Source organism: Syngnathus scovelli, chromosome 18 (assembly GCF_024217435.2).
Source record: "Syngnathus scovelli strain Florida chromosome 18, RoL_Ssco_1.2, whole genome shotgun sequence".
Lineage (NCBI taxonomy): Eukaryota > Metazoa > Chordata > Actinopteri > Syngnathiformes > Syngnathidae > Syngnathus > Syngnathus scovelli.
In genome coordinates, this window is record NC_090864.1 from 9533346 (window position 1) to 9555336 (window position 21991).

At 38.5% G+C, this 21991-nt stretch overlaps 1 protein-coding gene and 1 long non-coding RNA gene across 4 annotated transcripts in view; one reads left to right on the top strand and one right to left on the bottom strand.

Annotated features, from left to right (window-relative positions):
* LOC125985688 (polypyrimidine tract-binding protein 2) overlaps positions 1 to 21991 on the bottom strand; it is a 112081-nt gene that overhangs the window by 202 nt on the left and 89888 nt on the right. For both annotated transcript variants that reach the window (XR_007487399.2, XR_007487398.2), the window contains one exon: positions 17970 to 18067. The gene's annotated coding sequence lies outside the window, so the exon portion shown is untranslated. The remainder of the gene's footprint in view (positions 1 to 17969; positions 18068 to 21991) is intronic.
* Positions 1023 to 10004, top strand: LOC125985691 (uncharacterized). 2 transcript variants are annotated; one of them, XR_007487401.2, is made up of 3 exons: positions 1105 to 1773; positions 3280 to 3377; positions 4243 to 10004. It is a non-coding gene; the product is annotated as an uncharacterized lncRNA (long non-coding RNA). The 2 variants fall into 2 exon arrangements; XR_007487400.2 differs by having other exon boundaries at positions 1023 to 1773; positions 3280 to 10004.

Genomic DNA, 21991 nt, shown 5'->3' on the forward strand with positions numbered 1-21991 from the left:
AAGACATTTTATCCAAGAAAAAAAAAAGTTCTCTCAAAGCTTGCTGCAAAAATTACATAATTACCATTTCATTTGAGTTGCCCTCAGTCGATTGCAATGACCCAGAAGACAGACTCTACACAGACACACATTTTCTTAATAATAAATGTAATTTTCAATTTTTGTTGTACGTAAAAATGACAATTATGATATTAGGCCTATTTTATTTACACTGTCATGATGATTTTTCTAGATATAAGATTCACATTCTAGGCATATGAACATATGTATGTACAAAGTACACAGTATATACTACATAGTGTGTAACTGTGCCGTATTTCCTTTTAGAAAAGCTAATGTGAACGAAAAGAGCATGAAAGCTTGTTTGATGTGTGTGCACGTTCAGATCTTACACTGCTTTGACAAAAAAAAAAAAAAAAGAAAGAAAGACTAACAACATCACCGTCCATTTCCAATTGATCTGCTCCTGTATATGTGATTGTAAGTGATGTTGGTGCCCACAGGGAATCATAGCTGGGATTGAGAAGCCTTTTCAGCAACCCCATTTGTTACTTATTTCTCTTTTATTTGGATTCTTAATTAGTTCTTTGTCCCTTGAGACTTCTTCACACATTGTCAGAAATATCTTATCTATTTATTGACGTGTGTGAGTGTGTGTGTGTGTATAATTCAGTCTCTTCATGCTCAGCCAACAGGTTATTTTAATTCCCATCAATACCTGAATCAATTTTCAAATATGGGCACCTGTGAATAGAAGATATGGATATGCAAATATTCTTTATTTCTTGATTTAAAAAACACCTTTAATTGTGACTGCATTTATTTGCAGCATCCCCCACCCATGATGTGTTTTCCTCAATCCACTCGGGGATAACTATCTTCCTATTTATCTTCTTTGTCATCATGATCATCACGGCCATTATTTCCCTTTGTTTGCTATTTTAACTATTTCCCCCCCCCACTAATGCACATGCTGGAAACAAAACACGAATGAATTCACCATTACTGGCTGCAAGGGCGTGTAAGAGGGTGTGACTATATTCGAGTGAGAAAGAATAGAATATAAATGTACATTTATTGTGTGTGTGAGTGAAAGAGGGAGAGTCTATTGAACAACTGTTGGTACTGCAATCTCTCCTCATTCACCCTCTCTCTCTCTCTCTCTCTCTCTTTATAGATCTCCTGTCCGCTTTCCTTTTCTCTCATACGTCCCCACATCGTGTCTTATCAGTCTTTCTCCTCCTCTTTTGCATCCGTCCTCCCGCCCCTTGTCCATCTCTACCTCCGTATCCCTTTCTCTCCGCTCCATCACTCTCTTATGCCTCATCACACCGCATGCTCTCCATTTCTCTCTCTCTCTTCCTCCCTCTCAACACGTCTGCCCTCATTGGCCCCCGCCGGCTCCTCACTTCATTTGCCACGGCCAGAAACAACAAGCTTTCCTTTCCGTGAACGGAGCCCGAGAAGGGAAGCTGGAAGAGTGGTAGGAGAAGTGCAGCGGGAGGAGGACAGCTTTTGTTTGCCATCACTCCTCGGCAGCATCAGTACCAATTCGTCCGGCACCGCATCCTCTGTTTCCTACTGGGATCAACCTCCTCCTTCTTTTCAGGGAGCTCTTCCTACAACTGGGAGGGGGAGGGAGATCACCACCTCCCAGTTTGCCACGGACCCTCAGGAAGGCATCGGGCTGAAAGAGCGCAGGAAGGGGAGGGAATTTTAGAGGTGCGCCAGGAGAGGCAACACCCTGGGTTACGGAAAAAAGAAGAAAAGCGGGTAAGAGGCCAACAACTGACTGCACCTGTGTTTCTCCTTTGCCGGAGAATTTCATCCGACTTATTAGCGCGTGTGTGTAGATTTGATAGAAATATTAAATTACTTTCAAAGACATTATTTTAGCTCAATCAGTATATTTTTCATTCCTCTGCATTTTTTTTTTTTTAAATGCCAAAAGGAAGAGGTGGGTGCCCCCATATATTAAAACGTGAGGGAAATCTGAACGCCAATAAATCACGAACATACCCACACACAAAAAACTGAGACATGCCACTCCCATTGAACTTGTTTCTGCCATTCCCCCCCCCCCACTATATGATAACCTGTGGTACTTCCCTTGTCTAATTATTTTGTGGAAAGGTGCAACGATTATTCCTGCTGTTTGATTTTAGCCGCTAGCTGTCAGCATATTCTGATGAGTCTTTGGGTGCTTCCACTGAATAATCAATACTACTCTGATTTTGTATGCGCTTATGTGTTTGTTTGGGAGAGAAAAGAGAGAGAAGTGATTTCTCGCTTCTCTACGCTGGCGCCCTTTTTTTTTTTTTTTTCTGCAGATGGTCTGGGTTGGGCCACACTAGCTGAGTATGTGTTTGTATGGCTGCGGGTGGTAAATCTTATCTCTGCAGTCTGTGGGTGGGTGGGTGGCTGGTTTGGGGGTTTCGGACTGTTTTTGGCTCAGGGTATGCATGTGTAATTTGTAATATTTAGGTGTGAGCGTGTGTATTTTTGTGGGCATGATTTTCGGGTGAGGAAGAGATGGAAATTAGAAAGTGGAGGGAGACAAAGAGAGAGAGGAAAAATACTTCTTTGGGTTTTAGAGTCATTAAAAAAATTCTAATACTTTTTTTTAACCTTTTTTTATCCTCTCTTTAACACTTCTCAGCTGTTGATATTATATAAAGGTCCAGCATGGACATTTCTGCAAAGCTTGAATGTTGACCAATTTAATATTGAAATCAGTCTTATTAAAATGCAGGGGGGGGAAAATCCATTATGTTTACAAGGAAATGATTAAATAAGTCCTGATCACCTGTAACATGCTTTTAAATTGAAGTAAATTATTTTGGAAAAAAAAATGTCGCCGTAATTAGGACTAGATCATTAATTTTCTTTATGTAAATCTGTCTTTATGTAAATAATAATAATAATACAAAAGGGAGTGTGAGGTCACCATACTAATAGAATTAAAAAAAAAAAATTAAAAAAGATTATGCTTGATTTCTTCCTCAGTAAAACAGCACGTTTGTCGGAATATATTTATCCCACATTTATTCACTGCATGTGCTGCACCCACCCTACGATGCATGTGTTAATTTCATTGCATTGGGCTTTTGAGGGTGGTGGCGGTGGGGGGTGGGTTGCTATTGGTAATGGATCGCATGGGACCACCATCACACCAAAGCAGCTCCTGGAATGACCTCCCTAACCTTACGTCTCCCCCCCCCCCCCCACATGTGAAACCCCCCTTCACCGATACCTTCCCTTCCCTTCCCTGACCCACAGCCCCAGTTCTCATTATGACAGGGCCAAGCAACAGTGGCAACGACAGAAGCAGAGAAAGCCAAGCGTCACCAACAGAAGCTGATCTGGCTGTGGTTCAGGTAAGAGCCTTGCTGTGGGAATTTTAGCATCTTTATTTTTAACTTCATATTCTTGTCCATTATGCTGCCAGCTCCAGAAATGAGACAATCAGGAAATCTAACCTATCAGCTTTTATGCTCCATTTTTTTTTTCTGTTCTTGCGCTACACGCTGGTTTATGGGTCAATCCAAAATTGGAGGACAATTCAGGCATCAATATTTTTTAGAAAATTTGCATTTTTGTGGTTGTTCTGTCTTCTAGACAATAAATAATAGATAAACCATCATATAACTTCGTGGACTTTTTCCATTTCCAATTCCAGATACTAATTAAAAACAATATATAAAAAAGGAGAATTCTTTACAATTAAAGATTTGCATTTTCACTGAATACTAATGCTAACGTTACTATTTTTTCTCAAGTATACAATTAGCTCTGTTAGCGGTTAGCTTTATAATAATGATTAAAAAGAAAAGTAAATATGGGTTCAATGTTTATGTTGGAGTTTTTGCTAAAGAGCTTTGCATCACGCTAACCAGTGAAATCCAATCACTCCAATAAAGAATAACTATTAAGTATTATTATTAACTATTATTACTATTGTTTTATTTCTGTCACATGGGTGAATTTGTTAAAGTTGACCATGACATTATGTCTTAAAAAAAAAAAAGAAAAATAGAAGGGCACAATTAGCTTGATGACATTCAGTCCAAATAATATTTAGGAAACAACTACAATTAAATTTGGTCTGGAGACAACTATAATTAACACAAGAGCATGTTTCTGTATTTGAAATTTCATAGAGGGGAGGACAAAAAATGTCTTCCAATTCTGGAATGACCCTCATATTGAAACTGCCACCATTGTCAATTTTCTCCTTTGCAGAGGAGCCATTGATGGAACTTTGCCTCACACTGCAGTGAGGCGTCTTCAATCAATGCAACTACCACCTTTCTCAATCTGTGTATGTGTCTGTTTGCCACGGGGAGCATGAAGAAGGGCTGCTGATGGCCATGGTGGTGGGGATGATGATGCAATGGCAGTGGAACTGCTCACATGGTTTCTGGTTAGCCTCCTGTGTATATTGAAAGACTCTCTTCGGTGACGGGTATTCTTGGGTGGATAATACGGATCACGTTGTTATTGCTTAAGAATACGCGTAGTCGAGGAGAGTCCTCTCTTCGCCCAACACCTGACACCAACCCACCCACTCACTTCACCTCACCACACCTCACCCCAACACCCTACCCATCTCGGGGAGGACGATTAGTTTGGGTGGCTCTTCTTTGAACTTGAAATCATTGCAATTTTTTTCCGCTTTCCCTGCCTTCATGCATCTGTCTTTGTGGTGACGGGCAGAATAGTGTCTTGTTTTCTTTTGTGTGTTACTTTGTCTGCTGTGCTGTTTGCTGAAAGAAATAGTTTGACCTAAGCATAAGGTCAACGTGTACCACAGTAAGGCGAAGCGGTGATTTGATTTAATTTGACATCAATACGACATTCGAGTCAGCCTTTGTCTTCCTAAAATGATAATCCATCTTTGTGTCTATATAAAGATAAAATTGTTTTATAAACTTGACACAAAACAGAAGCGTGCTGTTCAACAACCAACGAAATTGCCGTAAATATAAAATGGAGAAAAAGAAACGCTCTATCTGTTCTCCAACAATGTGGGCGTGTCCAATGGAAAAAAAATGGATGCTATTCCGTCGAGCACGCCTACACATCTTTGAGCAGTGAATATATATCTAGCCTCTAGTCAGTGGATGGAATATATCTCACCAGAGATATCTCACAGTGAGAGGCACTAGTTCTCTTACAAGCTAACAAGCAAGGGCCTAATAGTAATTAAGCAGCTCACAATTACAACAAAGTGGAATGAAGCAAACAAAGATGCTCAAACTATATAATGGTGGATGGGTACACAAATGTGTCACAGCTGCACCCAGAAATTTTGTCACCTCCATATGAATAAAGGCCAATTAATTCCAAAGGGTGTTCTGATTAGCAGGTTAACTATATGCACGTAGTGTAGCTGTGTAACAGCACAGCCTCATCCCACTCAATTCAGCGCACGTTTATTGTTGTAGCGAGGCAAGCTAAGCTGCAATTTAGTTTCCCCCGTTTCACCGCCCGTTTATTCTCCTTTTTATGCAAATGCTTGCTCAAACGCCATTTATCTCCGTGAGCTTTATGACACTTGCATTATGGTTGTTTCTGCTGAGCCACGCAAAGGAACACGCGCCACACTGGCTGGCCGGAAAAACAAAATCTACCATGACTGTTTGACAGCTCAATTTATGCATTGCAGGGCGAGCCATTATACAATTACTTCTTGCTCAAATGGTCTAGAACCAGCAGCGGGACAGTTTGCGACCTACCGACGCACCATGAATATGGATCCCCCCCCCCCACCCTCTTTATGTCTGATAGCACATTCTGAATCTTAACACCCATGTGAAATCCATTTAAACACATAATAGGATCAAGTTGAGTCAGACAGTCATGTCCTCATACATGTCACGTCCCATGATGATACGCTGGAGATCGTGCTGGGCGAGAAGAAATTATTTTTGCACGCCTCTTTTGTACAAGACTAAAATCTGATTTGCATTTCTGATACGGTGCTGTAATGTAGAACCCAGACAAGTTTACGCATAATCATTTTTAACTTTTTTTTAAATGTTATATGAATTATCGTGTATGATTAGAAGGGTGCAAGATGGAGTAAATGTATAAAATAGCACAAAGTAAATTACTTTTTGAACTAAACACAATGGCTTGCTCAAACGTATAAGAATGTCAGTAAAATGAAATCGCAAAATTGCTCAAGATGATCAACATCAAAATATTTTGGGCTTAAAAAAAATACATTTCAATAAATTAGATTAGATGTGTGTCCTTGTGTTTGTGTTTATGGCTTGGTGTGTCTGCTGCTTGGCCTTTTTTGGCATTGCATCATTTATGTGTTTTACTCACATTCCTTCATCTGCTGTAAACTTGAAGTTTTATGAATCATTTAAGACTTGGAAGTTAATTTAGGGACTAAAATTTAAAAAAAATATATATATATTTTATGTTGTTTCCCACACTTTCACAAACAAGTAAAAAACAGTTATATAATTCCATTTATTCAGCTCAAATAAAAATCTGCATCATAAATATTGGAGACAAAATTCTTTGCAGTTAAAGTTTAGGCATTCTTACTCATTTTAATTTTAGTATTACTGGTACTGAAATTATAGAAACCGCTAAAAAATCAGTGTCAAGTTTTGCTCAAGTACAAATGCTAGTTGTGTTAGCTAAATTAGATGTTAACTGGTTAAAAACAACCTTAGCAATACATAAACACAAAACATTTGAAATGTATTAGTCTTTTTCTGCTTATATGAGTAATGGGTGAAACATTTTTGAAAAATAAGTAAAATTAATTTCTGTATGATGAGAAACAAGCTTAATACCATAATTACCTTTAAAAATATATATCAATGAATAAAAATAACTAACAGACACAAGAAATACTTACAAAATCATAGTGGGAAAAATAATTTAAAACCTTATTTTTAACCTTTTTGCTATGTAAGCTTATCATCAATCAATAGGGAGCTATTTGATATTTCATAATATATTTTTGGTATTTTCAATAATATTTAAAAATCTCTTTTACTTTGACAGCTACTAATTCATTTATCTCAGGTGTGCGTAAATATACATAAAAAGTGCCTTTATATAACTTAAATATCCTCCAAGTCTGGAATGGAATATTATTTATGATGAATCTATTTGTCCCCTTATTTGTTTGTCCTAAACTCAATACAAATATATCCTCGTAAAGATCTTTATGAATGAGCGTTGGTGCTAATAAAATCACAAACCTTGTTGAATGGCTCATCAGTTATAGTTTGTTTTGTAGTCCTGTGCCCAGTCTCAATTAAATGTCTGTCTCTGTTTGTTTGCTGTATATAATGCCAAATGAATTGCCCAAGATGATCAATCAATTCAGCATTGTTTGCTCTTATTGATTATATCAACACTGTGAATCATGTGCTTGTGCCCGCTCTGCACTAAATGAGGATGTGACTGCTGCTATTAAAGCTAAGCAGGAATGAGCACTTCACTCATTTCATCATATTTTCTCATTTATTTTGTACTTTGTTTTTGTCAACAAGTTTGAAAAACAATAAAGGTCTCTTGAGAGAGAGAAAAAAAAGTGAATTGAGTATTTGAATAAGGTTGTTTATTTAAAATGTTATTTAAAATGTTTCCTTAATGACATCTTCACTCACAATGTGCAATTAGCTTCCGATGTACACGATTGAAATCGATAGAAAACGAGAAATGAAAGTGCAGGGATATGGTCACTAGTTCCGACATTGGAGCCTCCAGATGGCCATTCATCATGTGAAACATTTTGGAGTTAATTTCATTGTACTGCGGAGGGCAGCGTGGCTCAGGTGCTCGAGTGCCCCCCAGTTGCTCCTGCATCATGATTGTGGGAACGAAGCAACAATGTGAAATTGGTTTAGGTCAAACGGTGCTTTGGAAATTTTGCCTAGCAAGTCCTTCGATGCCTGTCATACTGCCAATAATGGGGGGGGGGGTCATTCGTGCCAACCTTGACCTGTGTTTACATCGTGAGGGGAAAATGGAGATTTCTAAATGGTCTTACTATAGTGTCATTTGAAGCAGACACTTTAATTATTAAAATTTTTATTTATCAATAATTCTATGGTAATTATCTAATGACCTCTCAGCTCAATTAAGAGTATTGTATCAGCTTTTAATGATTTTACTTGTCACCTTTATTACCTTTAGCTCTATGATCGAACAGAAAATGTATATAAATGTAAGTATAAAACATTTGATGAATGCAATAGACCCTGCCAGTTCAAATAAATTTAATTCACAAGAATGAACAAATTCATTTGGATTAAAAATATATTTGTCCATATAGACCTGCTGATTTTGAAAAAAGAAAAATATACGTTCATATAATCAATAGTATCGTTTTATTATAAATTTTTGTACAAACAAATTAAAATAGAAAAATAGGTTTTTGGATATTCACAACAATAATAATCAAATGTTCTAACAATTAATGTCGTATGTTTTTAACCAGCAAGAATAATTATCGTATATATAGTTAAATAAGATGACCCATTGATAAAATTTAGTATTATCACGATTTAGACATAAAAAAATATCTTAAAAAATTCTATATGACAGTTAATAAATCAAAAGCAGTATCATAATGCTCCTGAAAATACAAGATTACATATAATCATCCTTATTACTTTTTAAAATGTCCTTTTACTTCTGAAAATTAACAACTTGAATTTTAATGACCATTTTGATAGAATTTGTTGTTTTTAGTACAATATATCACTCCGGGGAATTTGGATGAACTGCTTCTTACGTAACAAGCCTGCTTTTGGTTTTTGACATTTTGCTGCATATGACAGCTAAGACATGTAATGGCTGGAAAAGTTGTTTCCACGTAAGATCCCCTTCAAAATTTCAGAGGGAAACTGCTCCCAGCAGGTGGTAAGTCTTCACGCGTAATTTCCTGAATTTGTTTTGCTTTGACTAGCAATGAATGTTCAAACAAAAGTATGATTTGTTTTTTTTTTTGATCACATTAAATTCTACACCAAAACTCAATTGAAAAAAAAAAATCCACATTCTGCCAATTGTTGTACAAGTCATGAAAAGTGGCCAGCCCATAGCTGAAATAATGAGATACATTTTTCACAATAAAAGCATGCTTCCAAGTGCCCATACTCTGACCACTGTCTGCTAATTCACTTAAGTGCTTTAAGTGGCAGTAATGTGCATTTCAAACCGTACTCCACTCAACTAGAAAGGCACTCAGCAGGCCTCCACCAAGGCGAACTTATATTCAGAGGATAGCGAAGGATTTTTCCTGAATAAATGCAAAGAAATAAAAAAAAGTCACATCTGTATAACATAAATGTCATATATGTAATGACATAAAAAATGTAATATAGGGTAAATGTTATAAATACAAAGGAACTTGCCAATATTCAATTGTAAATGCAAAAATTTCCTCTCTCCATTAAAAGATGATTTTATACGAATCTCAATAAATGCAAAAGTGGAACGATTTGATTGAATTCGATACCCAAAACAAAACCGATTTTCTTTTTTTTTTTTACTCTAGCTTTAATTTTTTCTTTATCTAATTTTTTTTTTTTTACATTACAAAACACTGACATTTACACAGACGTGATAACAGACATTGTGTTGGCCGCCAAGATGTAGCCCCCCCCCCCCCCCCCCCCCCTCAAAACAACTCCTCACGCATCCAGCAGAGTCTTTTTGTGTGGAGAATAAATAGAGTCTATTGTAGTTGCACAGAGAAGATTACAAGATGTACGCTACTCGCCGCTTCAAAAGGGGCAGACTGGGAACTAACCATACTTCTATCATTAGGTTAGGGAAGGCAGTTGTGATGTCTTTATCAAACCTTTTTTTTTTTTTTTGGGAACATTTGGCTTTTATAAAAATGTCTGCACCATGTTTGTATATGAATCCTTGTTTCCAGTATAATCGATTTGGTGTATATATAAGTCAATGTTTTGGCTATTGTGAGTCTCTGTTTTGGAAATAAATTCTTTGTCAACTTATCAGACTACAGCCTATTTCTTCCAATTCAACTTATTTTCATCTCCAAAGAAATTGTCAATTTTTACATCAACTCTAGAGTCTTCCTCAGGATGTTGGATGCAGAGGACAAGAGATGACGGTGTGACGGACTAATAATGATGATGAAATTTACAGACGGTCCCAAAGTAAAATAGTAAAATAATTGTGACGGAGTGATGATGACAGTTTTGCTTAAAATAACGACAACCTGACAACCGACTGGAAGGACAGTTAAAGACTCAGATGTCCTCATAGGCGGAACTGTCAAAGTATCACACTCAAAAGACCGGACTGGTCAGAAGGTTCAACGGAGTGAAGGGCACAGATTTCTTAAAATAATAAATAAGCAAGTTGTAGCCCAAAAGAATCATCTTAAGAGGGTGAATTCTAATTCTTTGAGCACAATCTGAGACATTCCTGGCCAAGTTTGGATTTTCCTCTACCGCAGTCAAATAGAGTGAGAATATCAAAGTGGATTGTGACGATGTTCCCAAACAAGTAGTTGTTGAACTTTCAAAAGCGTTCCAAATTCCAATTTAGACGTAGGCCGAATAGTAACGGTAAATGCTTTTGCTTGTATAACGCTGTTTTACCTTCAAGGTACGTTCACGTAATACATGTATGATTATTTTTGATGCATTATTTATTTTTTATACTTCATTTAAAACAAGGGCTTCCACATCTTAGCTGCATACAAGGCCAGAGAATTTGAGGAGGGTAAAGTGTTCCATCAGGCCTTTTTTTTTTTACCCTTTGCACATTTCCCTACAGAATATCTCCAGTTGCAGCTTTTGCACTTATTTATTTTTAATCAGTTTTTAAAATTACCAGTGTCTATGTCGCCAGCCTTTTTCCCTCATGGAATCGCAGTAAGTATCTTAATGGATGACTTTCATTTTTACCTCAGACATTTATTAAGTCATAGCCTACGGAACACAATATGGTCACCATATTCAATATCTTCATTAAACAATTTAGTATGCATTTGTTCAATTGGTTGCTGAGCTAATCTTGTAAAACTGTCTTCTTGAAGTCTAATTTAATGGAAAAGGATACAGCAATAAAAGTGAAAGATTTAGTATTTCCTTATTGAAGGCTGTATTAAAAATATTAGAGATGATGGGAATAGTATCAAAAATAAAATACAGTGAATTAACAGAAGGATTGGAAAAATGTGATACTAAACACACTCACTTATTTATCTCTCAATGATTGTAAATGTTAAAAAAAGAAATAATGCAGGAGTGATCATCAAACCTTGTGTGTCTTCATTTGTGAAGTGGTGACAATAGCGCCATGACCTTTACTAGCTGAACATTGGGCACTTAAGAATGGGGGATGGTGACTGAGGACCTTGAATGACTCCTGGCTGCTGCTGCTCTTGGTAATAGCTTTTCAAATCTCCTAATAATAGTGATCTTTAGTGCAATTAAATCACTCATTTCCCCCTCTTATGGCCTTCAACCCCATCACAATGCATGTCTTGTTTTATTTATTCATTGCAGGGATGTCTGGGAATAAAAAAGGGGGATATTTGAAGTCAGCCGATACAAATATGGCCAGTGAAAGTAATAGGTCTAAGTTAAAAAAAAAAAAGATTACGACACCATATATCTTATTCACTACGGCAATATGAGAGTAACCCAAAGTGACATCAATCAGCATTGAGTCACAACACTGACTCATAATTTGTTTTATGTTTTGCAAACTTAATACTACGATGTTTCAATCTCATTCCGCCTCTGGCCCACACAAATCAACGGAGGGGAAAAAGCCATATTAAGCAAATTGTTTGTGAAAGATATTCACTTTCTTCTATCTTATGAATACATATTCGATAGAAGCTGGCTATATGACAAAATAATGATCAATTTCCATATCATTAACAGACAAAGGGTCTGGGAGCAGTATAGCAGAAAACATTTGCTAACGTTTGTTGATTAAATCAAGTGTGTGGCACGTTGGATTGAGAAAAACTCATTTTGAAAGCACAGACCTGTGTACGAGTCATAAAAATCTGATGACATCCCGGAAATCTGTTAAATATCATCGGTGAGGAAGCTAACCCTTACAAATTTATGCGCACAAGCACATTTATGTGTTGAATTATGGCAATTGCCTTGGAGTAAAATGATACTCAGCAGCCACACACACTTTTATTGATATTTAATGTTTTACTCGCAAAAAGCATATTTTGAAAGAGTTGAAGTGAGATAATAATGACATCCCCCCCCCCATTTATAAAAAGGTGCACTGCAGGAAGCTATTGATCCAAAAAGTTGGAACTTTTCCTTATTACATTGGTATTTTTGCTGATTATATTTTGAACGCATTCATGACTTATATTGATTAGAATCCCAAAAGGGGAAAATTCAATTTACACTATAGTCTGTTGCTTGAGTGTAGCAAACAGTACTGTGCCTCTTGAGCTAGGGAACAGTCATGCCATATTCCCACTGATACAAGGTGGCAAAAAAAATCACACTCTGTACTTATTGTAAGTAGAAGTACATATACTTTTTTTTTAAGTTTCAATTCAGGATAGCTGGATGGACATAGATAGATTCAACGCATATTGTGTCATGGCTCAAAATATGTTTAGAAGAAATCTGGACATAAATTAATAGATGCATACATTATATGATAATTATCTTTTTTATTATGTTCATTAAATTCCATATTGTGAACCTTCTGCACGTTTATCTGTCTCACCGTAAGAATGACTTACGTACATAAAAATGGGTGAGCATTTTTTTAGTCCTCTATTCTGGCAGTAATGGATAAAACACAAATATTAACCTCCGTTTAAAAAAAACCCCAGACCTACTTATTTTGGTCAAAGTGTGAAATTATCACTTACAGAGGAAATGGTCCAAAAGGGTGAAGCGAATGAATGGCCTCCATCATGTGAGAGAGAAAAGTATGTTGCTCTATAGCTTTTAATGTTCTGTGCAAATTGAATGATGAAAACGAGTGATATGTGACAATGCTGCATACCACAGACTCAGCCCTGTTATGACTTTTTAATGATATCCTGCTGGCTAATGACTCTGGAGACTGTGTGTATATATTTTTTTTTTTTTCTGACCTGACCACAGTGTTTGATACGGTGACCAGTATTCTGTTCATTTACAGCGCCAGGTTGGCAGTAGTGCTTGTATTCGAGTAGTATTTTGATCCTATGTGACAGACTGTCGTATGGTGTTCCACAGGGGTCAATCTTGGGGCCCCTGCTGTTTTTATTTGCTGCGTCTCAAAAAATGGCTTCTATAGCCACATTCCTTTTCTTCTCATTTGTATTTTGTCCACACCTATTATAAAAGCCTGGATTTGTATGTATGACAGCACTTTAATTGCTGGAGTTAACAAGGTGAGCTCCCTTGGCCACCTTTGCACAACACAAATCATAGTCGAGCTATTCCAATCCAATCCTCTTTAAAGCCCTCCCCCACAGTGTGACAGCAAAAATCAATGCAATAACAGCTTTGTGTTCCATCCACTCTTAAGCGGTAAATGCTTAAATGATGTTCTAATGCTCCGAAAATGACTTGATTATGGTGAGTTGACCCGTCTCCAAAGCCATAATGATGACAGAAAATAGAGAGATCAATCAATATGTAGATTGCTTGAAATAATAGTATTGGTTTTTAAAATAAACAAACGGTTGACTTTAGGGAAAACAACCTTTCGGTAGGTCATTGAGCTAGCTGGTTGGCCTGGTTGAAAAGCCAAACAGTTTCTATTTTCCGGACCTAGATTTGACACTTGCAAGAGTTCCCAAAGCGTCTCAACTCATCCTTCGTGGTCATTACAAGAGGTCATTGTGTTCTGCCACAGCTTAGCCAATAAGCTTTGATAAAGTCTGTTATTCCAGATGTCAAAGATAATAAATGGTGTCAGGCAATGATTACTTGTGGATGTGAGTACTGAAGAAAAAAAACGGGGAGTGATTCTTTGAACCGAGAAAAAAAGCTAATGCTAGAGCTATCACCCTTGTAGTTCTTGGAAAAAAAAAATGAGAATGATGGACCAAAGGAGCAGTGGGGTGACAAATGATGAACAGCTAAAAACATGCTTGAAAGAAATGATTTGCCGCATTGCCCTGCAGTAGATTGGTATCAGAGAGGTAGCCCCACGTTCAAGGGAAGGTATTTTATGTGATGACAGCTTCTTAGCACTTGGCTGCTTGTTTTTGAACTTCTCCATGAAGGCAGTGTTTGATCATCTGCCAATTTGTGTATTTGATTGCCATGCCGAATGGTAATGAAGTGTGCCTCTGTGTGCTTGTGTGTCCTTTACAATGTCGAGATAATCATGGTACTACTTCCTGCCAAAATGCTTGTGATCTTTACATAGACACCTGGTGACAACTAATTAAATCAAAATGTCATACGCGTCTCATGCAATGTGGAGGCTTGTGAGCGTTTGATTCAGTACGCTGGATGGACACCGACAATGAGCTTTTCGCGAACATGTCACGAGAGTCGTTCAGTAAAAATAGGACATTTTTTTTTGTTACCAGGGAAACACCAGCAATCTAAAGGAATCCTCTCATGCGAACAATTAGGATCAACGGTATGGCGACTTCACTCATCAGAATATTCCACAGACTGTTTGCCCAGAACATAGTATTAAGTTTGACTCCTTCATGTCACGCCCGTGCCACAGCACGCTCGGCCTGCACTTCACTCGGCCACACCCCTTTCGTTACCATAATGTCTGTCACCTGCTTCCTATTGTTACCCTGTGTATTTAAGCCCTGCCCGTGTGTTTCTCCCGGTCGGTGTCTACTGTTGTGTCCATTCCTGTTCGTGCCCAGTGTTCCTGTTCGTGTCATCTGGTTTTCCCTCGGTCTGTCTGAAGGCTCACGGTCAGAATTTTAATCTTGTCCAAGGGGACTTCATGTCGGTCAGTCTGTCTGTTTTGCTGGCCGTGAGTCTTCCTCCCGTCTGTGTCTGCCTCCCTTCCAACTCCTTTTCCCTGCAATAAATCCTGGTTCAAGCTGCATTTGGTCGCCCTGGCTCAACTCATTCCTGACACTTCAGGTACTAAATGATTGAAATACCCAAGAACGGAATGTCTTGATGATTAGCACAGGGCAGTTGGACAATGTGAGGGGCATGAGGAGATTTGCCTGTGCATTCTGACACCATGTTAAACACCTCCTCTTCACCAGACACAGTATATCTGTTGCCTGACGTCTTTGCAAAGACAACCAAGTTATTTCATCTTCAAAATATATATAATTCAGGTGATAGCAATATCTTTCCATTTGGTTGAATTCCTTAGCTGATTGGATCTGGACCTAAGGCAGACAATGAGTGATCATACTTAAAAAATCTTTGGAGCAATCTGGCGGTCAGGAGGGTGAGTATGCCTGAAGATTCCAGTGGCGCATAGCTGGGAACAAATGATTAGCTAGGGGGGTCAGTGAGCAGACTGCGACACTATTGGGCATTTGTCAAATCATTGAGGAGACGAAAGGCCAACTGACCCCGGGGACAAAAACAGGAGGTGGAATATCACCGTGTGTTATGAGGCTGCTATGTCAGAAAAAGATTTTCTCCCAACACACCTCAGCACTTCAAGTCCAGCAACACCCTCAGACAAAAAGTATCTAACCCCAAGGGCAAAAACTCAAGAGGGGAACTCAATGTTGTTTCTGCAGTACAGTACTATCTAGAACCTAGCCATACCACCCATTAAAGTATTCTTATTATCACACACTATCGAGGTGTTGGCACGTTCTTCCTCCTCCACCTTGAATGTTAAAGGTCACTCCATTGATCAAGCGTGTAATTAGAGCAGGTAAGAATGAAATCCCCTGTATTATCATCTTTGAATGTGTGCTCATGCACTTTCTTGCAGATCATTCAAAGGAGGTAGGCGCAGGAGTGAGATGCATGAGAGTGAAGAAATGAATATTTTTCTCTTATTGGAATTAATAAGCTTTTTTGAAGGTAGTGAAATAAAGAATGAGACAGAGAATGCCTTATGACAATCAACTTCAAGTATCTCATAGTAACTAACATGTTTTTATTTACTATATAGTTTGAAGTAACATTTTTTTTGGACTATAAGGCGCACTGGACTATAAGGCGCACCTTCAATGAATGGCCCATTTTAAAACTTTGTCCTTATCTAAGGCGCACCGGACTATAAGGCGCACCATTAATGCATCACGTCATATTTTTAATCCAAATCAAATCATTCTCCATTTTATCTTTTTTATTTCAACTTCAGATGCAACAAATTACTTTATAAATCACAAAATAATGATCCATAGTCTTTTTGATTCATGATTCATAGTCTTCAGCGGGCCACTTATGATTGATTTCATGACACAATGCTTCGGCTTTTGAGAAAATTTTAGGTTTTTAGGTGCGCCTTATAGTCCGGAAAATACGGTAGTTTGAAATAACACTAATTTTACTCTTAGTTGGAGGTGCATTACTAATTCACAAAATCCAGGTTTATGGAATGGAGTAAACGTGTAAAGAATCCAGAAGTGGCTTTACTTCATCAGACCACTCAAGAAGGCAGGTTCGAAATGTTGGCCATAGGGGATTGGTTAAGAGCATCCTCACTTTTGGGTATAACAAACATCATCCAAGCAGAGAGGAAGGCTCCCCAGAGGGTTGTTAATATGCAGTGAGGAAAAAACACGGCCGATCGTCTTTCTATGAACCATTTGTTAACAAACACAACCCTTTCTTTCATGCCACAATCAAACTAAATAACATCATTGGCACCATTATAAAAAAAAAATAGAACTATTTATGGATCAAACGACTGCAACTACAGTGAGTTTTTAGCAAGTACCAGAGGCTGCACAAAAAAAAAAAAATGTTTCCATGCAGCCATACGCCGTACTAAAGTTCATCTTGTTTATCTTGTGTGTTTGCTGCTGATTATTCCTCACACCTCCACTACTGCCAGCAGAAGAGGTTAATTGTCCTGATGCTGCTGTTTTGATGATTATGGCCCAGCCAAATCACTGGTTTCTTGGGAAGAATTAATTCAGCAGAAAGGACAGTGTCAGCTGTGGTTCATATAATCGATACAAGAGAAGCTCACTTGAAGGCCAAATTGTAATGAGACAATGAAACTGCTCTAATAGCAAATGCTCATCTTTCAAATGTTTCCTTCTGGAAGCAGTTCGACAATCGCTCGAGTACACAAGCCAATGGCGTCGACACTGTTGCTGAAGAAGTTGGAGTTGAAGGAAAACAAATAAAGATCAGCGTTGGAAATAATGAGGAAAAGGGTAAAAAAAAAATCAAAGCATGATTTTGAAAATTGCCCATTTTTTATTCAGATCAGGCTTTTAACATGAAGCCCGTACATGTAAATTTCGCCAACTAGCAGTGTCTCATGAGGCCTGACCTTAATTAAGCCTGGGTCATCCTCACACAATCTAAAAATCAGAATTACAACAAATTCACAACACTGACTTGCTGCTAGGAGTGCGGGTGGCCACCTCAATACATATACTGACCACTTCAATACAACCCATGCCGTATGGGCAGACTAATGGCCCAGATGTCCTCTAATCTCTATTCAATAATGATTTATGGAACACCATGAATAGATTTGTCATAATCCTTCTGGATGATTTTGCATTTCCCTTTGCTTTATAAAAACCTTGACATATTGATTTTGTCTATTGTTCATAACTGAATTTGAAAACACATATATCATTTGTCACTCCTCAAATCGCCTTTCCATCATCTGTCTATTTTTCAGGCTGTGTCTTTTTGGTAAATTCCACTTCCTACTCAGTCATTATGATAATTTAATTGGAATTTTGCAGAAAATAGAGTGGATAGAAGCAAAACTTACCTTTGAGCATGCAATGTTTGTGATGACAATAATATTTTTTTGCTCCGCATAGGCCCTCGGGTGCAGATCATAAGACCATTGTAAGCAAAGCTGTAGTCACTCACCCTGTGAAGAAACTCTTCCACAAGATACGCACCGACGATTTTGGATCATTAGTGGCAGCGGGTAAAGCAAACAACTGATCCAGAAAGTTTCCTCCTCGCTGTAAAATATACATATGTCAATATTATTTTTTAATCAGATAATCAAATCAAGATTTTCTAAATCTGTATAACTAGGGAGTCCATTTTCGGCCATCTTGTATTTGTCCATTTATTTGTACCGATTCTTGATATATTTAATTTAACATAGTGCCCTTGGGCTCTTGTTTTGACTTTATTCAATTCATTTTAATAGCAGGAGGTCAGGGACTGCAATGAGTCATACTGAGCAAAGACAAAAAGGTATTTTTTTTTCTGATTTAACATCTTGCTTTTCCAACATTTAGATGAATGCTAAGAATGACAGGAAAACATCTAATCAAAATTCTGCATGATGTTCTTTCTGCACACTGCCATTAATATCTAGAGCACAAAAGATGGCTGGTAGACTGCTCTATCAGGAGAAGTGTTAATTCGCCTACCACCTGGTGTTTCACAAATGGGCACTAATGGCACGATGAGCCGAACAACCCGTTTGGTCTGGGTTTTGGGACACATTTAAGCAATGTTGGCAGTTTCAAAGCTCCCACAGCTCATTGTGACAAACTCATTGCGAGAGGGATATACTGTTTGTTTCATGTTAAACCTTTGGTTTAATTTTTTTTCTTTCCCCTGCGCAATTACCATAATATTTTGTAAGAACTTTTTCTTCCCCCAGTCTTGAATTCAATTAAATTGTTTTGCACTTTAAATACGGATGACTTAAATATTTTACTGGAGCATGAATGGAGATATAGACAAAGGTAACGACCTTTAATTCTCATTTAAGTCTAAATTAATACGAGATCTCGAAGGGGGGAGTCTCTTCTGGGAGTGTTACAGATGAAAGCTGAATGATTTCTCAATGAGATGGAGGCCGCCCGCATAAGTCATCCTTTGTATTTTGTCTTTGTGCCTTTTGATGATTGTCAGTCAGCTCCAAGTGGTAATTTGTGAGCATGTCCTTGACAGATGCTGCTTTGTTTTTCATATCAACAAAGCAAAAAAATGTGTCCAAGTACGTTTTAGTGACTCATTGGAAGACGGGCAAATCCTCGCTGCTTTCAGTTAAAATCTCCCTTACTGGAAATGAGAGGCATAAATCACTGTGCATGCCTGGCACCAACATGCCCGCTGTGTCACATCAGCTTAAATTTTTTACAACATGGAAGGAGAGCAGCAGGCTCGTTGACACTTTCCAGCCTGGGAGACACTGTTTGTCAACCACTTATATCCATTTTTAATGAGCTCTCAGCAATGATAGAGTGTAATTTCACCTCCAGGACCCGGTGATACTATTTACCGTTAACGAGAAACACCAACCGCCAAATTCTTCCTGTTTGGATGAGAGCTACGCTTTTTATGAGAATTAGATCGATTGCACGATTGATTGACTGACTCCTGGTACGCTACTCCTTCCTTTTCCAAAGCCTGTTTGCAGATCTCCTCCCATGAGGTTGATAAGGATGCTGAATTCAAAACAGTAGCGCTCCCAGTTATCTGGACAACCTGAGGGAACTGCAGTCCCAGATCTACCTTCTCATAATGCATTATTGGGTCTTTTTGTAGCAGCTTTGTGTTTTCTTTCTTCCCTCACAAATCTAATCAATGGTGTTATTTCCCTGTGTGATTGGTGTTTTTTTTTTTTTTTTTGGTTCTCTCTCTTGCTTTAGGGTGTTGTGGAGTGTTATGAGAACCTTGTCATGGTGCCAAATGTCCCTTCCTTAGGTGAGTGCTGCTTTACACCTACACTTTGCTGGAGTTGATACATAGACTGGTCCATGTGGCAGTAAGAAATGAACGTCTGATTGAAAAATAGGTTACATACCGTATTTTCCGCACTATAAGGCGCACTGGATTATAAGGCGCACCTTCAATGAATGGCTCATTTTAAAATTTGGTCCATATATAAGATATATACATTTGGCACGTGGGCCGGATTTTGGACACGCCTGCTGTAGTGGCTCAATATTAGTCCATATATAAGGCGCACCTGATTATAAGGCGCACTGTGGGCTTTTGAGCAAATTGGAGGTTTTTAGGTGCGCCTTATAGTGCGGAAAATATGGTAGGTTTGATATCAAAGGATGAATACATATATCAATCAGTTCCTGTCAGTGCCATTAAATAGGGAAAATAAGGCTCGTGTCCATCAGCAATTTTTTGTCACTCGGGACCATCTGCGGTTTTGTTTTCAGCTGTCACAGCAATACCAATTATAACCTTCTTCTAACTAGTCTGAAAACTAAGGTGATTAAAAGCAGCTGTTTGCTTGACGACCGCCCCACCTACCCCCACCCGCCTGCCAGAGTTGGCAGTTAAGCCCTGTAAACATTACTTTCCACTAATTGACTTTGTTTTTAAGGGATATTAAGTCAGACAACGTGTAGGTGTAAGTAACCTTCACAAACTACAGATGAGAGAAGAAAGACAGATGCATGCTGCTCACTATTGTGTGAAGCATTAACACTGATGAGGAATGAGGCAATCTGTGGAAACAGTGGGGAAACTTAAGAGCAAGTACACACAGACACACAAAGAACACCGACATCATTTTTGTTAAGTTACTTTTTGAGGTCTTTCCAATTTGCACCGTTTTGTGTTTCATTTGTCTTTTGGGGGGTGTTTTTATGAATACTATTTTTTGGTACACCTGAAACTGGCCTTCTGCTCTACGTGACGGTTTTTCAAAATAAATTCAAAGTCAAAGTCAAAATTAAAATATTTGGTGATTTAAGTGGTATGCGGCTCGGTGGCGCACTGGGTAGCACGTCCGCCTCACAGTTAGGAGGGTGCGGGTTCGATTCCACCTCCGGCCCTCCCTGTGTGGAGTTTGCATGTTCTCCCCGGGCCCGCGTGGGTTTTCTCCGGGCACTCCGGTTTCCTCCCACATTCCAAAAACATGCTTGGTAGGCCGATTGAAGACTCCAAGATTGTCCCTAGGTGTGAGTGTGAGTGCGATTGGTTGTCTGTCTCTGTGTGCCCTGCGATTGGCTGGCAACCAGTTCAGGGTGTCCCCCGCCTACTGCCCGATGACGGCTGGGATAGGCTCCAGCACGCCCGCGACCCCCGTGGGGACTAAGCGGTTCAGAAAATGGATGGATGGATTTAAGTGGTTGAGAAAATTGAACAAATATTGAATATCTCAAGTGTGCCTTGTATAGAGCTAACCACATTCCCGAGTGAAAGAGTGTAAGTAATTCAAAATGAATCTTGAATTCTAACAAAGTGCCAACTTCCAAATCAATATAAAAAAGTTAATGACGTGAGAGAAGTGTAGCTGTGCAATTTGGGCAAAGATGAAATGTAGCTGACAAACACACACACGAACAAAAAAAAAAAAAAGAATAACTGGGACTAGGACAAACTGCCATGGCTCAGTGGAGCAGATGAGGATAACAAACAGTCAATCAAGCTCGTGCCATGCTGTATAAAACCAATAAGTCATGGCGCTTTGGCAGGCGTGAGAAAACAGGCCTACTCAATGCTCTGCTTCTCGTTTTCTTTCCTCACGACTTGGATGGGTGAATGTGCATTTCACACTCAATGCTCCACTGATTATCGACAACTAAATCTAAAGAGCAGTCACTCATTTACATAACCACCACCACGTTTCTTCACCCATGATCTGGAAGCCAGGCTGGGTGAAGATCCAGCCCTTTCAAACGATGTTCAGAAGCTTCGGTTTTCGATAACCATTCTTGAAAATTTGCCTCTGGTTGTATTTGCTCCACAAACTAAACACCAGGTAATAAATTTCTTCTTCACAACATTGGATCATGCCATTTTTTTTTTCCTCATCAAATTTATCCTGGCATCAATTCTAATTGGTACCCACAAGTAAAAACTTTTGTCTTGGCAGACTTGTTATTCCCAGTGTTGTTGTCGTTAAAGCTTGGCACAATATTTCATTCACACAGCCAAGTGGTAGCCTGAAGGCTAAATGT